This window comes from Pongo pygmaeus, chromosome 19 (genome assembly GCF_028885625.2).
Source record: "Pongo pygmaeus isolate AG05252 chromosome 19, NHGRI_mPonPyg2-v2.0_pri, whole genome shotgun sequence".
Lineage (NCBI taxonomy): Eukaryota > Metazoa > Chordata > Mammalia > Primates > Hominidae > Pongo > Pongo pygmaeus.
Genome location: NC_072392.2, coordinates 81,184,147 through 81,201,075, shown reverse-complemented (window position 1 = coordinate 81,201,075; position 16,929 = coordinate 81,184,147). Strand labels below are relative to the sequence as shown.

General features: G+C 43.1%; 1 protein-coding gene across 6 annotated transcripts in view; it reads right to left on the bottom strand.

The window, feature by feature from the left end:
- TANC2 (tetratricopeptide repeat, ankyrin repeat and coiled-coil containing 2) overlaps window positions 1–2,073 on the bottom strand; it is a 487,927-nt gene extending 485,854 nt beyond the window's left edge. For 5 of the 6 annotated variants that reach the window (XM_054458934.2, XM_063657088.1, XM_063657090.1 and 2 more), the window contains exon 1: window positions 1,589–1,720. The gene's annotated coding sequence lies outside the window, so the exon portion shown is untranslated. Of the gene's footprint in view, window positions 1–1,588 lie in introns of all 6 variants that reach the window. The other variant, XM_063657089.1, reaches the window with a different exon arrangement.
- Window positions 2,074–16,929: the final 14,856 nt, after the last annotated feature.

Sequence of the window (16,929 nt, the reverse complement as noted above, 5' to 3'; positions counted from 1 at the left end):
GAACAGCATTCACACATGTAATTTAATTTCTTTACAAGAATTATAACATAAAACATTAAAATCTCATCAATAATTAAGTACATTCTAATGAACACATTTCCATATTTCTGCTTTTGTTATATAGTATATTCACACTCATTGTATGTATACATATAAGTTAGATTAAATAGATCATGGAGTTGTCTTTTGTTACTTCTGAAATTCCAGCTATGTTCTGACAATCCTCTCGAAACAGATGTTCTTAAATGGAAGTCACAATGTTTTGCAGCATGTGGGTAATTTCTTATGTATGTATAATATACATGCACATATATCTATATAGGGACATAAATAAATATCTAGATACACAGGGGAGCAGGACAGAGGGAGAAAGAGAATGTTTAACGTTTTATTTCGTGCTCACTTCCCTAAGAGGATCTACCTGGGAAATGCTGCAAGAAGCACTCCACTGACAGTATCCATGTTGTTGCTTTTTATGCCAATTTACTGTATTCTTTTTTTTTTATTTCACCATACCAACACCAAGAACATACAAGAATATTTTAGTACTGCCGTTCTCCATAATTAACCATTGTGATAGATACTGGCTCCAACCCCTCAAAATGCCTGAAAATCTATCCCTTTTGTTCACCATACTGTTTTGCTTTCCTCATTACAGACATTTTCACCTGTGTAAAAATCAGGAAAAGGGCACATACGAAAAATACTTCCCTTTGCCTAATGATCTTTAACTCATAATTATGGTCAAGACGTTCGGGGTTTTGTTTGTGTCTTTTCCTGGAGAGGAGCAGAGAAGAGAGTGAAAGACACCCGAAACACCAAATCTTCTTCCTAATGTTAATTATCATTGTTTATGTTTTGTGAAGACCATTCTAAACATTCCACACCTGGAATTGAAGACTGGATACAATTGTACCAGTGCTCTATACGCTGATGGCAAAACCTGGAATTATTTTAGACCTATTTTTTCTTTCCCATCTCACAGCCAGACACAATTTGCTTTTTTTCTTTCACGTGGTTACTTTCTCTACCTCAAAAAAAATAGCTTATCATAGCTCCTCCCGATTTCCTATGGCAAAATATCTAGCAATGAGCCTTATTAATCTTTTATTATGCTACACCTCCTTTCCCAGAGGAATTATTAATATCGCTAATAACACTTCGACCATGAATTTCAACGCCACACAGGCCAGCCCATCCTGTGCTTTACCTGGCACATTTCACAACTACTTTTATGCTGCATTCTTGGGGGCACATTTTGCAACTCGTTCTGCACCACATTCCCTGCCACGTTTAGCAATCCGCCTCGTATCTTATTCTTGATCCCCGTCATCCAGAGACGCTCTAGGTACCAAATTCCATGACATCTTCGGTGACAGCCAAGTGGCGACCCCACACGCCTCTGAAGCCCGTCTTGGTGTCATATTCGGAGCCAGCCTTCCCCACGCCTTGGACACCGAGGCACTTCGCTGCCCATTTCGCCGTCTCCCCGCTCGCCCCCGCCCCTCTCCCCAGAGCCAAGGCTGTAGAGGCGAACGACCCTGTCACTGAAGCGACCTTTCCTCGCCCTGCTCCCCGGGCCCCTTACCTGCCGCTCTGAGGGGCTCTCTGCACCTCCGGGTCAAGCCCCAGTCCCCGGGGTCTCCTGTGAGGACCGCGCCGCCCGCCGGCGCCGCCCGCGATTCCCGGAGCACCTCGCAGTCCTCCGACGCCCCGCGGCGGTTCTGCACCCCGGAACGGCGCGGCGGGGCCTCGCAGCCGGCGAGCGCAGCCCGCGGCGATGCTCCTGTCAGCGGCGGCTCGGGGGTCAGCTCTCGCCCCTCGGCTCGGCTTGGCGGCGGCGGGCGCCTCGCTCCGCCTAGCGCGCGGCACAACCGGGAGGTGAGCGCGAGGGGGATGGGAATGGGGGCGGGGCCGCCCGAAGAAGGCGCGGAGGGTGGCGGCGGCGGGAGGGCAGCGCCAGCGGCCCTGGGCCGGGCGCTCGGAGCGCTCGCAGCTTCCCCTGCCGGGCGGGCGGCTCGCGCGAGGCGGCTGTGCCAGCGGGCCGCGCCGGAGCAGCGCGCCCAGCAACCCGCGCCCGGCCGGCCGCTCGCTAGCGCCGCCGCCGCGCTGTGGGCGTCGCACCCTCGGAGGCCGCCCGCAGCCCCGCCCCCTCCGGGCCGTGGTGGGGAGGGGCGCGAGCGCGGAGGGAGCGCGCGTGCGTGGGGGCGCGTGCGTGGTGGAGCGCGCGCGCCCCCGCCCCTTCCACAGTTTGGGGGTGGGGAACGGCTGGAAGAGGGAGTGGGGACGCAGCCCTCGTCCGCGCGGAGAGACGGGGCCCTGGCTCTGGCGCTCTGGGATGTCCTGGCATTTCTCGTATCCCCGGGGGGCTCGGACTTGTGGGTGGCATTTGGAGGGGCAGCAGGGAGGAAGCTCGGTAACTGACAAGGCCCTACATAGTTGGGCTCCGCCCTCAGGGGTGATGTCACTCTCGAGGTGGCTGCTGCTGTCACGTGCGCCCATTTCAGGGCCTGTCCTGCTTTGATGACCGGAACGCTCCCCTAGATCTCCCCCACTTCGGTCACCTCAGGCACATATGACTCTGAGAGTCCTCGAAGCCTACAAGTGTCAGTTATTCTTTCCCGCATTCTCAGTGGTAGTTTGTAGACGGCTTCAAAAGGCCACGGTTGGCTGTGGGGAGAATCAGAATGAGAAAGAAAAACAAAACAACAGTGGGGTTGGTGGGGACACCGAGACTGTTATTTAGAATAATGGCTGAAAATTCACCAACCAGAGGTTGCGAACCTGAGGTAAAGTCGTGGCGCTGCTTCTGTCACTGCCAGGTTGGCTAAGAAGTAGCGTGGTTTTAAGGGCTGGTCGGCAAGGGCGGGAACGCCACCACATTAATACCTCTTCGAACGATGTTAGGTCGTATTTCACCCTCCACCTAGATCTTCTACCCCTCTACTCTTTTCCTCCTATCATAAAACAGCAAGTCGGCTGTGGAAGATATTAGGACATAAACATCTTCGCGTGCTGCAAGATGATGCGAAGCAATCACCGTTACCAACTCTGCCCGGCTCGCCTTCCCTTCCATAAACTGAGATGACCTTTCGTGGTCATCCAACTTCTTAATCAGATGCCGTGATCGGAAATAGATGCGCCAAATTACATCAATCAAGGAAGCTCTGTCTGTGGCGCTTCCAAGGTAGAGAGGTTTGTTTGATAACAGCACTTTAATCTACCTCATCCTGTAGCACTTCATCCAGGAGTTTCTTCGATTTTCAAAAATTAGTATTAATTTCAGAACAATACAAGAAACTGGATATGAACATGTCCATCCAACAGTTCTTCTTTACAGTGAATGCTTGCAAAGTCAGAGCTAGAGCAGCTTTGAATAATACAGCTAACATGGCAAGGTGAAGGGCTGACATACGGAATCTTTTGGTGTTAACTCCAGAAAGTTAGATTAATCTAACGAAAACCCATCTACCTATGGTATTAGAGGCAAGGTAGTGATTACTTACAGGGGAATTGATTGAGAGGGGACAGGAGAGAGCCTTCTGGTTTGCTGGAAATATTCAATATCTTAATGGTTACCCGGGTGTATACATATGCAAAAAGATCTGTGCGCTTCATGTCAGTTTTTTAAAATCACATACACACAAAGAAGCATTACAATGTCATCATCACTGGAGTCAGAAAACCTCAGTTTGAATCTCAGTGTCACCCAACACTTACCTGCTATGTGACCTTGAACAGGTCTCTGGACCTTCCTTTCTTCATCTAACGTGGGTGATATTAATACTTACCTCACAGATGGATGTAAAGATGAAACAAAATTTTGGAAAATACTTAGCACAAATCCTGTTACACAATAAGGACTCAGGAAACAGGAGCTATTATGTTATCCTTCTTACACTCGAATTTACCCTATTTAATTCTCCTTCGGTCTTTTTTTTTGTTTATTTTTAAGATTACTTTGTATCTAAGCCTTTCCCTGCGAGTTTCACTGAGGCTAATAACATTCCTTCACCGAGAAATAACAAAAGGCAGTTAGGGGTATAATGTTGGTTTTCAAACTAGTTCAGGTGGCAGTCCTTAGAAATTATGGTGCTCAATGTGCAGCATCATGAAAAACAGATAGATTTAACTCTGCCATATGGAATTGACACAATTTTACAAGCACTAAATCTGGCAATTTTATGGTTATGCAAATCTACACATAATAAAAAAATGGGGGCTTTTTGTTGTTGTTGTTGTTCTTTTTTTTTGAGACAGAGTCTCGACCTGTCACCCAGGCTGGAGTGCAGTGATGCCATCTCGGCTTACTGCAACTTCCACCTCCTGAGTTCAAGCCTTTTTTTGTGCCTCAGCCTCCTTCCCAAGTAGCTGGGATTACAAGCACACACCACCACCCCTGGCTAATTTTTGTATTTTATGTACAGATGGGGTTTTGCCATGTTGACCAGGCTGGTCTCAAACTCCTGACCTCATGTGATCCACCCAACCTGGCCTCCAAAAGTGCCAGGATTATAGGCGTGAACCACTGTGTCCAGCTAAAAAATAATGTGTTTTTAAGAAATAATATGTCTGTGTTTTGCTCTTTAAATTTATTTGCAACTTTTTTACAAGGTAGGAAGTACCAAAAAATTAATAATAATTCACAAAATGAAAACCTTTAAACCCATTTTTCCTGGAAATTAGAAAAACACTGTAATTGTTCAATTTTAGCAACAGAGCTCTTTATTGGATTTACCCACAGTAAGCTCTGATAGCTGTAACCCACATGGTCTCCTGCACTGATAAAGTGAGTAACTCTGACTCACTGTCCTCAACATACTTCCAAAGATCAGTCACCACTTCTTTTAGCCAACCTTTCCCAAATCCCATTTTCATGTGGGCAGTGTCCAGGAATGAACTCAGTGCTTCGCTCTTTTGATCATCCACCATCCTTCCATTCTGCCAATTCTCTTCCAGGTAGTTCTACTGTCCAGCCTTATAATTTGTTGCCACACTCTAACTTTGAGGAGGAAACAATATGTCCCTGACAGAGTTGTGGGTGGGGTATAGTAGGGACAGAGAGCAACATTACAGCAAGAAGCCACCTCTGTTCTCAACTCCTCTCCCTGATTCCCTTTTCTGTCACTATTACCTGAAATCCTGAGAATACTAATTTTATTACCTACTAAAAATCCATTGTAGTAAAGATGTTAGTCTATAACTTAAATTTGGAAATGTAATGTATGCCGTGTAATAAGAACCTGCAAATAATTGTTCATAACGTAGCCCATCCTTACCCTATACCTCCCAACATTTTAGCATCATCTGTATCATTCAAAATGCCCTTTCTTGCCCTTTCATCTCTGCACTATCACCCACCTCTGCATATGGTGTCTTCCCTGGCTACCTCTAAGTCTCTCTTTCTTTCTTTCTTTCTTTCCTTTCTTTCCCTTTCCTTCCCTTCCTTCCTTCCTTTCTTCCTTTATTTCTTTCTTTTTTTTTTCTTTCTTTCTTTTGCTTTCTTTTTTTGACACAGGGTCTCACCCTCATCACCCAGGCTGGAGTGCAGTGGCACCATCATGGCTCACTGCAGCCTCTACTTCCCAGACTCAGGTGACCTTTCCACATCAGCCCCCTGAGTAGCTGAGACCAAAGGTGCATGTCACTATGCCCAGCTAATTTTTTATATTGTTATAGAGATGGAGTCTCGCCATTTGCCCAGGCTGGTCTCGAACTCCTGGGCTCAAGCAATCCACCTGCCTCAGCCTCCCAAAGTGCTGGGATTACAGACATAAGCCGCTGCACCCAGCCCTCTAAGTCTCTTAAGTAAACCATCAGGTTCACCTTTTTCTACCCTTGTCCCTCAACTCTCTCTCCCTAAATAAAAAGTAATACCACCCACCCCTGAGTGATCACCTACTGGCAGCAAATATTTCACCAGCTACTTTATATGCACAACCTCATTTAATTCCCACAACATCCTATCAGATAAGTATTATCTTAATTTTTTAGATGAGGGGGGTTCTGAGAGGTTAAGTAACCAGCCCAATTTTACACTGAATGATGGGTAGAGCCACAAACTGAACCTAGACATGAACTTTATTCTCTGTCAGTTACCCTGAGGAGATTGCCATATAAAGTGTAAAGGAGAACAAAGATTACATATTTTTTAAATGTGAGTTGCCAGTTGCTCATGCCTGTAATCCCAGAGTCTCAGAAGACTGAGACAGGAGGATCACTTGAGGCCAGGAGTTCAAGGCCACAGTGAGCTATGATTGCACCATTGCACTCCAGCCAGGGCAACAGAGTAAGACCCCCACTAAAAAAAAAAAAAAACAAAAAACAAGTGAGCCAGTCACACAATGGAAGCATTTCTAAAAGGTTGATGTAAATGAGATTTTCCTCATTGATTGTTTTTCATAATCTCATTTCTTGTTGATCTGCAATTAATGACTTACCCAATAGCTTCAACATTTTCCCCACCAACTCTACCTCAGCCTTTTGATGAATATTTAATATTTCTGGATGAACACTTAAAAACATTTCCACATAGAGGAGCTACTACTTAAAAGAAGTTTCTAGTAAATCCCTTTTTTGTAAAATGAAAAATGCATGTAAAATGTGAATAAACAAATGCTCATATATTTTTACATTGACATTTATAAATGTTTGACAAGTATTTGCACCTACTGTTCGTATATAGCTGTGATAAGTGCCATAGGGCATATAGAATTGATTTGAGGAAAGTCTTGCCTACTTAACTGTCATAATCTATGTGAGAAACAGAATGCTTGAAACATTTAAATATATAATATAGCATATTATAGAATTAAGTCTCAACATGAATAAAACAGTAAGTTCTGTAATAAATTACAAGAAGGAGGGATACAAGTTTGACTGGGGTGGTATAGAACTGCTTCTTGAGAAAAGCAGAATAGGAAAAAGAAATGGTTGGACAGAAGGAGGGAAGGGCCCTGAGAGCTCAACAAAAGTCCAGAGGAGGGAATGAATACGACAACCTGTTAAGTCAAAGAATGGATCTCTTTTGAAGATGAATTGCTTTCTTAATAAAGACATGAACTCAGCTGCCATTAGGACATGTTCTCTCTCTCATTTCTGACCTTTTGTATTAGGCTTTCTCTCTCTCTCTTCTCATTCTACATTTGAGCATTCTCTCTGTTTCTCAGGCTCATGTGTTGCAAAATACATCAGCTAACAGCATTCACAGATTTAGCTACTAAGGAGAGACTGACTTGATTCTCTGGATATAGAGTACAAAAATTCCAGGAAGGGATCTGATTGGCCCAGCTTGGATCAAGAGCTCTCTTGCAGCCAATTCCAGGGGTGTACATTATAAATTGTACAACATGTGTTTAAGTATGAATGCATTTATTTTTTCTGAAGAGGGGATCCATTGGATCCATTAGATTCTCAAAGGAAGGGATTTGTAACTCAAAAGCAGTAAAGAGCTACTACAAATACAAAATATGCCAAAACCATCTGTCATTCTTCTCTCCCAAACCAGCCCTTCTGACTCCCCTGCTCTGTCACTGATACCCCAGTCTTCTAGACTGCTAGACTTGTTACCTTGTTGTGTTTTGATACTTCACTGTTCTTTGCTCCCTGCATTTAGTTATTCAGTAGATTATGTTAATTTTTCCCATGCAGTGGTTTTAGAACTATTCTTTTCTGTTTCCACAGGCGCAATCCTTGACTATCAGCTGTCATCTTCTTTAGCTCACTAAATAGTAACGTCTTCTTAACCAGATTCTTACCAGTTGTCCCTCCCTGCTCAAATCCACCTTATTAGATGAGTGTTTTAAACTCTGCCTTTCTGTCATTCTTCTGCTCAAAGACTCCACGATATCTCCTTTCCTGGGCAGTAAGAAAGACCCCATGCAGTCTGGTCCAGGCCCATCTTTTTAACCTTTTACCAACTGATGTCTTATCTCATTAGTAAATGCTCTCCTATTCGGCCACACTTGTTGCTCAATGATCTGTTCTTTAAACGTGAAATGTGTCTATTTGTAGTTCACATCAATGTTTGTCTTTATTAAGAAAACAACTCATCTTTAAAAGAGGTCCATTCTTTGACCTAAGAGATTGGTCCCTTCCTTCTCTGCTCCATCCATTTCTTTTTACTGCTTTGCTTTCCTCAAGAAGGCGAAGAATTCAAGAAGTTCCATACCATCCCAGTCAAACTTGTATCCCTCCTTCTCTGATTTATTACAGAACTTACTGTTTTACTCATGTTGACACTTAATTCTACAGTATACGGTATTACATATTATATCTTTAAATGTTTTAAGCATCTTGTTTCTCAAATACATTATAGGTTCCGAGGGATATTCCAGTCCTTTAATGAGTCTGGAATTCCATACAGGTGGACCCCTAGTTAATTTTTTACCCATTCTTACCCGGTTTGTTACTTAATACATTCCTGGTAACATGTACAAACATTGATTATGCAAAAATTAAATGCATTGAATATTATAGGAGCAGAGCTTTTTTCTAGGGAGCTGAAAAATAGTATTCAATTCCTACTTGCAATTCACCTTTTTTTTTTTTTTTTTTTTTGAGACAGAGTTTAACTCTTGTTGTCCAGGTGGGAGTACAGTGGCACAATCTCAGCTCACTGAAACCTCTGCCTCCCGGTTCAAGTGATTCTCCTGCCTCAGCCTCCTGAGTAGCTGGGATTACAGTGTGCACCACCATGCCCAGCTAATGTTGTATTTTTTTAGTAGAGATGGGGTTTCACCATGTGAGTCAGGCTGGTCTCGATCTCCTGACCTCAAGTGATCCACCTGCCTCGGCCTCCCAAAGTGCTGGGATTACAGGTGTGAGCCGCCACTCCCAGCCTAATTTACCTTTAAGATACAATCTTTGATAATGTATTTCCAGCATGTATTATATGTTCTAATTTTGTCCTAATTAATATCTACCTGACAGGGTAAGCTAAAGTTTCACGGCTTTGTACATAGCCAATGACTCCTCCTTTGCTCAATTGTATTGTTTCAAAAACCTATGCTGCTTATTACTAGCATCAGCATTTTTATTTTTCCATTTTCGATTCATATTTGTAATAGTGGGGAAAATGCAATAAAGTATTCAAATGATTACATAAACATATACCAAAAATAGTGATGCTACCCAAATAGGCTGGCTCTGCTGGGCACGATGGCTCATGCCTGTAATCCTAGCACTTTAGAAAGCAGAGGTGAGAGTATCGCTTGAGCCTAAGAGTTAGAGACCAGCCCAGGCAACATAGTGAGACCCTATCTCTACAAAAAATAAATAATAGCCAGGCGTGGTAACACAGGCTCGTAGTCCCAGCTATTCAAGGGGCTGAGGCAGGAGGATCACTTAAGCCAGGAGGTCAAGGCTGCCATGATCATGTCACTGCACTCCAGCCTGGGCAACAGAGTGAGAAAAAAAAAAAAGGAAGAAGAAAATAAATAAAAAGAAAAGAAAATAGACTCCTGACTGGTAGGCTGTGCCACTGTGTAAGAAGAGCTTAAAATATCCAGTCATCAGCAGATCGGCAGATGCATAAATGTCACAATTCAATGTATAAAAAGTGACTGAGGGATGACATTGTATAATACAAGAAAGTTTTAGTTGATCTAAAGTTGAAACATTGATGATCACCTCTTTGGGCTTATAGTTAACACATTTATTTTTCAAGAGCAACATGTTTAAAAAAATGCCCACATACAAAGATTATGCCACTGAGCCACCATATATAAGACCTGAACTTTGAGTTGATTCTCCAATAGTTGTGTGGGTTTTCATGAACCTGATATATGCCCTCACTCAGAGCACATAAGTAGCTATAAGGTAGTTAATAAATATTACCATATTCCACCTGTAGGGAATTCCAAATTCAGTAAAAGACTAGGATATCTCCTGGAAGCCAAGGACAAGAGCATGGTGGATCTGTAGACTCCGCTGCCATTAGGACGTGTTCTGTCTCTCACTTCTGACCTCTATTTTTTTTTTCTATCAGACTCTGTCATTCTGTCTCTCTCTCTCCTCTCATTCTGCATTTGATTTAGCTACAAGGTGGGGTGGGGTGGGGGGCAGTCATCAGCAAAAGAAAAAGATTGTCCATTGCAGAGAATGAGCCCACAATTATGGCTTAGTATCACAGCCCATATCAATTAGGCATGAGTAAAAGTAAAGGTAAGAATACAAAGGGTTGTGTAAATTGTTTTATTTCATATAATGGAATACACTTAAATTTCTTTTTAATCAAATGAGGCTTTAGACAGATGTCAATTTTTTTTAAATAAGAGAATTATAGTTGGTTGATGTGAAATGTAGAGAGGTTTTAATTATTTAAAATAATGGTGGGGGCGTGTGCCTGTAAACCCAGCTACTGGGGAGGCTGAGGCACAAGAATTGCTTGAACCCGGGAGATGAAGGTTGCAGTGAACCGAGATTGTACCACTGCGCTCCAGCCTGGGCAACAGAGAGCGACTCTGTCTCAAAAAAAAAAAAAAAAAAGGAAAATAAAAACAAAAAAAAAAATCTATAGAAGAGGTGGGGGGAAGGAAAGATAGAGGAATGAAGGTGTAGGTTGGACCTTATCCCACTCAGCTGAAGCCCAGTGAGCTTCAGATTGACTACGTTGGGTCAATCCAGCCTGACACACACCGTAAAAGGAACAAAGGGGAGTAAAGAATCAGAATTCAGGCTGGGCGTGGTGGCTCATGCCCATAACCCTAGCACTTTGGGAGGCCAAGGCAGGTGGATCACAAGGTCAGGAGTTCGAGACCAACCTGGCCAACATGGTGAAACCCTGTCTCTACTAAAAATACAAAAATTAGCTGGGCGTGGTGGCACACACCTGTAGTCCTGGCTACTCAGGAGGCTGAGGCAGGAGAATCACTTGAACCTGGGAGGCAGAGGTTGCAGTGAGCTGAGATCACGCCACTCCACTCCAGCCTGGCAACAACAGAGCAAGACTCTGTCTAAAAAAAAAAAAAAAAAAATCAGAATTCAGTAGAGGAAAAGGGAAAAGGGTGTTTTAACATATTGACCAACCTAGTAATTGTAATGAAACTTCATTTCATTACCAACTTGGAACTTGGCTATCTGAAAATCTGATCTATCAGGAGCACAGCAAAGAACCAGGGGAATAAAGAAGATGGAAAAAGGCCTCTGGAGAAATGGAGACCACTATGTTCATGCCCTGAAGATCATGCCCATTACTCCTAGGCATTCATCAAAGCCCCTTCTCAGGGGCTATTAATTTTTACTTGGATTTGATTTTAGAAAAGCTGGGAATCTGATTTTCAAACCCATAGAAAAGTAAAAGCAATAAACTGGAAGGAGGAGAAACTATCACAGCAGTCATCCAGACAGCAGTGAGAAGAGAAAGCTGGAAAGCTGGATGTCTTTTTTTTGTTGTTTTTTGTTGTTGTTGTTGTTGAGGTGGAGTCTTTCTCTGTCGCCCAGGCTGGAGTGCAGTGGTGCTATGTCGGCTCACTGCAACCTCCACCTCCCTGGTTCAAGCAATTCTTTTTTCTTTTTTTGAGATGGAGTCTCCCTCTGTCACCCAGGCTGCAGTGCAGTGGCACGATCTTGACTCACTGCAACCTCCGCCTCTCAGGTTCAGGTGAGTCTCCAGCCTCAGCCTCCCAAGTAACTGGGATTATAAGCGCCCACCTCCACGCCCAGCTAATTTTTTGTAGTTTTAGTAGAGATGGGGTTTCACCATGTTGGCCAGGCTGGTCTCGAACTCCTGACCTCGTGATTCGCCTGCCTCAGCCTCCCAAATTGCTGGGATTACAGGCGTGAGCCACAACGCCTGGCCCTCAAGCAATTCTTGTGCTTCAACCTCCCAAGTAGCCACCACCATGCCCAGCTAATTTTTTTGTATTTTTAGTAGAGATGGTGTTTCACCATGTTAGCCAGGCTGGTCTCGAACTTCTTGCCTCGAGTGATCCGCCTGCCTCAGCCTCCCAAAGTGCTGGGATTACAGGCATGAGCCATGACACCCAGCTGAAAGCTAGATGTCTTTAAGCAAGGTGTAGATGAAAAAAAAGTATAAATATTAACTTAATGATCAAAAACACAGCAATTTAGTTCCTTTAGCGTAGGGGAAAACAGCCCTACATACCTCCATAAGCCTTGGGGAAGAAACTTTTAAAACTGATGTCTATATTAACCGTGAGTAAACAAGAAGGTTACATTACATTCATATAAAGACACTTCCTGAGTTAGGCAACACTCAACTTTATGTAAATGGTTCCATAAGGCACATAATAAAATTTTAAGATGTGGGAGGAGGTTTCATATCACATTAAGAAATGCAAAGAAGTCAAGTGTACAAATGAACACCACGAAGTAGGTACATAAGGCCAGAAGTTGCAGATATAAGGAGATAATGGCCCTCCATGGGCAATCTTGCAGAGCTTCTGTTCCCACGCAGATTCTCACTGCATCGGCTTGTGTTATGACACTGCTATTTGTGTATTTCCCATTTTATTACTTTCTAATTGTATTCGTCAGGGTTCTCTAAAGGGACTAATAGGATAGATGTATATATGAAGCAGAGTTTATTAGGGGAATTGACTCACAGGATCACAAAATGAAATCCCACAATAGGCCGTCTGCAAGCAGAGGAGCAAGGAAGCCAGTCTGAGTCCCAAAACCTCTAAAGGAGGGAAGCCGACAGTGCAGCCTTCAGTCTGTGGCGGGAGGTCCAAAAGCCCCTGGCAAATCACTGGTGTAAGCCGAAGACTCCAAAAACTGAAGAACTTGGAATCTGATGTTCAAGGGCAGGAAGCATCCAGCACAGGAGAAAGATGAAGGCCAGAAGGCTCAGCAAGTCTGCTCTTTCCAATTTCTTCTGCCTGCTTTATTCTAGCCATGCTGGCAGCTGATTAGATGGTGCCCACCTAGATTGAGTGTGGGTCTGCCTCTCCCAGTCCACTGACTCAAATGTTAATCTCCTTTGGCAACACCCTCACAGACACACCTGGGAAAAATACTTTGCATCCTTCAATCCAATCAAGTTGACACTCAATATTAGCCGTCACACTAATCAAGTCCCCAAAGAAACTAAGTGATAGGAAGAATGTAGGATCAGTCTGTGAATAAGTAAATTGAATAGGAGCAAAACATTAAAAATTTAAAAAATTATATATGAAGATGTTTTCAACTTATCATAATTTTGTGTTATCCAAGACCTTTCAGGGAATGTCTGTATTGTGCATAAGAAACATCACTTATAGGCTGGGCACAGTGGCTCATGCCTGTAATCCCAGCCCTTTGGGAGACCTAGGTGGGCAGATCACCTGAGGTCTGGAATTCCAGACCAGCCTGACCAACATGGAGAAACCCCATCTCTACTAAAAATACAAAATTACCCGGGTGTGGTGGTGCACACCTATAATCCCAGCTACTCGGGAGGCTGAGGCAGGAGAATCACTTGAGCCTGGGAAGCAGAGGTTGTGGTGAGCCAAGATCGCGCCATTGCACTTCAGCCTGGGCAACAAGAGCGAAACTCTGTCTCAAAAACACAAAACACACTTTGGGAGGCGAAGGCAGGCGGATCACGAGGTCAGGAGTTGGAGACCAGCCTGACCAACATGGTGAAACCCCGTCTCTACTAAAAATAACAAAATTAGCCAGGCGTGGTGGTGCGTGCCTGTAATCCCAGCTACTCAGGAGGCTGAGGCAGTAGAATCGCTTGAACCAGGGAGGCAGAGGTTTCAGTTGAGCTGAGATCGTGCCATTGCACTTCAGCCTGGGCGACAGAGGAAGACTCTGTCTAAAAAAAAAAAAAAAAGAAATATCACTTACAGTCCAGGCACAGTGGCTCACACCTGTAATACCAGCACTTTGTGAAGCCGAGACATGTGGATCACTTGAGGTCAGGACTTTGAGACCAGCCTGGCCAACATGATGAAACCCCGATCTCTACTAAACTTGTAAAAATTAGCTGGGTATGGTAGTACATGCTTATAGTCCCAGCTTCTCAGGAGTCTGAGGCAGGAGAATCGCTTGAACCCAGGAGGTGGAGGTTGCAATGAACCGAGATTGCACCACTGCACTCCAGCCTAGGTGACAGAAAGAGACTCCATCTCAAAAAAAAAAAAAAGAAAGAAAGAAAAAGAAAAAGAAAAAAAAGAGATACCACTTATAAATTTTAAGAAACAATTCAAAACAGAACAAAGATTTATATAAAAAGATGTTTATAACGGTAGTATTTAGCATCTTTAAAATTGGAAACAATCTAGTTAACCAATGTTTAAAAGTAGTTCAACAAATTATCTTATGTAAATATTTGATGGACGATTATGCAACCATAAGAACTATATTAGTCAGAAAGTTTTTATGGAATAAATTTAAAAGACAAGATATGTGCAGCATAATCTCAACTATGTACAAAATATATAGAAAGAAATATATAGATATATATGGGAAGATATGGAAAGAAGATGGGACAAAAAGATTCCATTAATAATAGCCACCAAAAAAATGTTTTAAACCTGGGAACAAACTGTATGTGTGATGCCAACACAAAGCCAAATATTCACTGGAAGACATTTTTAAAACCTGAGTATACGAAAAGGTGTACCATGGTCCCTGATAGGGGGACTCAATATTGGAAAGATGCCATTTTTACCCAAATATTTGATAAACTCAATGTAATTCCAATCAAAATTATGATAGGATTTTTAATGAAATTGACATGTTAATTTTAAAATTCATCTGGAAGAATACATACTTAAGAAGAGGTGGGACTTTTTTTTTTTTTTGAGACAAAGTCTTGCTCTGTCACCCAGGCTGGAGTACAGTGATGCCATCTTGGCTCACTGCAACCTCTGCCTCCCGGGTTCAAGTGATTCTCCTGCCTCAGCCTCCCGAGTAGCTGGGATTACAGGTGCATGCCAACATGCCCGGCTAATTTTTGTATTTTTAGTAGAAATGGGGTTCACCATGTTGGTCAGGCTGGTCTCAAACTTCTGAGCTCAAGCAATCCACTGGCCTCGGCCTCCCAAAATGCTGGGATTACAGGCATGAGCCACTGCGCCCAGCAGGGACGTTTTTTTGAGTACAATGAGGAACCTCATCCTACCAGGTATCAAAACATTTTATACAGGCCACTGCCACTGGCTGAAAATAAATAAGTAAATAAACAAACAAACCATATTATACAACAACAGTAATTAGAGTATGGTATTGGCTCACAAACAGAAAAATAGATAAATGAAAGAGAATAGATCATCAGCTACTGGCACAAGCATGTGTGGAAACATTTCAAACAATTGAGAATGGGTGTCGGGACAACTGGTTATGCATTTAAAAAAATAAGATATATCTGGCAACATGACAAAACTCCATCTCTACAAAAAAGATACAAAAATTAGCCGGTCATGGGGGCGCACACCTTTAGTCCCAGCTACCCAGGAGGCTGAGGCAGGAGGATCACTTGAGTGCAGGAGGCAGAGGTTGCAGTGAGCCGAGATCACTCCAGCCTGGGCGACAGAACAAGACCCTGTCTCAAAAAAAAAAATAAATAAAATAAATAAATAAATATATATATATATCTTTTACGTCACACCATTCAAAAATAAACTCCTTCTTCCCAGTGACTGGTATTGGACCAAGTTCTGAAGCAGCGAGCAGGGTGAGGCCGATGTGTCTGGGAATGCATAGCTGGAGGCACACAGGAGGCAGACAGCATGGCAGGGACATTTGCTATTTACAAGGGTGTTGAGAAAATTAGGAAATATATTGAGGATGGTGAGAATGGGTTTCTCTGTGTTGGAGAAGGGAGAAGCCTAAAATGAACCTTATGATGCTGGGTTGGAGAAATCAGTGTGTTTTGTGTGTCTACTTCCTGGTTTTGATGCTTGTGTTGAGTTTAGGTAAGATAATGCCCTTGTATCTAGGAAATACACACTGAATTATTTAGAGTTAAGGGCTTCGTGTCCTCAATTACTCTCAAATGCATCAGAAAAAATATCTAATACGTATATAGTGTATAGGTAGGGTGGAGGAGAGAGAAGAGATGAAGCAAATGTGATGAAATAACAATTGGGGGATCAAGGTGAAGACTTTATGGGAGTTCATTGTGCCATTCTTGCAACTTTTCTGTAAGTTTGAAATTATTTCAAAATATAAAGTTTGGAAAATAAATTCCAGATCTATAAAAAATCTAAATAATTTTACTTCTTGGAACCTATCCCCCAAAACACTCTCACGTATACACAAATATATTATATATGTATGAGTCCTTATTTCAACATTCTTGATCATCAAGAAAAGTTAGATATATAGGAATATGCTTCAGTAGGAAATGGTTTGATAAATTGTAGAATGTTTATACCATGGAATGTTATGTAGGCCTTAAAAAGAATGGCCGGGCGCGGTGGCTCACGTCTGTAATCCCAGCACTTTGGGAGGCTGAGGCAGGTGGATCACAAGGTCAGGAGTTCAAAAGAAGCCTGGCCAGTATGATGAAACCCTGTCTCTACTACAAATACAAAAATTAGCTGGGCTTGGTGGCACACGCCTATAATCCCAGCTACTCAGGAAGCTGAGGCAGGAGAATCACTTGAACCCAGGAGGTGGAGGTTGCAGTGAGCCAAGATCATGCCACTGCACTCCAGCCTGGGTGATAGAATGAGACTCTGTCTCAAAAAAAAAAAAAAGGATAAAGTAGACGAGGCACAGTGGATCATATCTGTAATTTTAACACTTTGGGAGGCTGAGGCAGGAGGATCGCTTGATCCCAGGAGTTTGAGACCACCCTGGACAACATAATGAGAGCCCATCTCTACAAGAAATTTTTAAAAATTAGCTGGATCTGGTGTGCACACCTGTAGTCCTAACTACTCAGGAGGCTGAGGTGGGAGGATCACTTGAGCCCAGGAGGTTGAGGCTGCAGTGAGCTGTGATTGCGCCACAGCATTCCAGCCCTAACCTGGG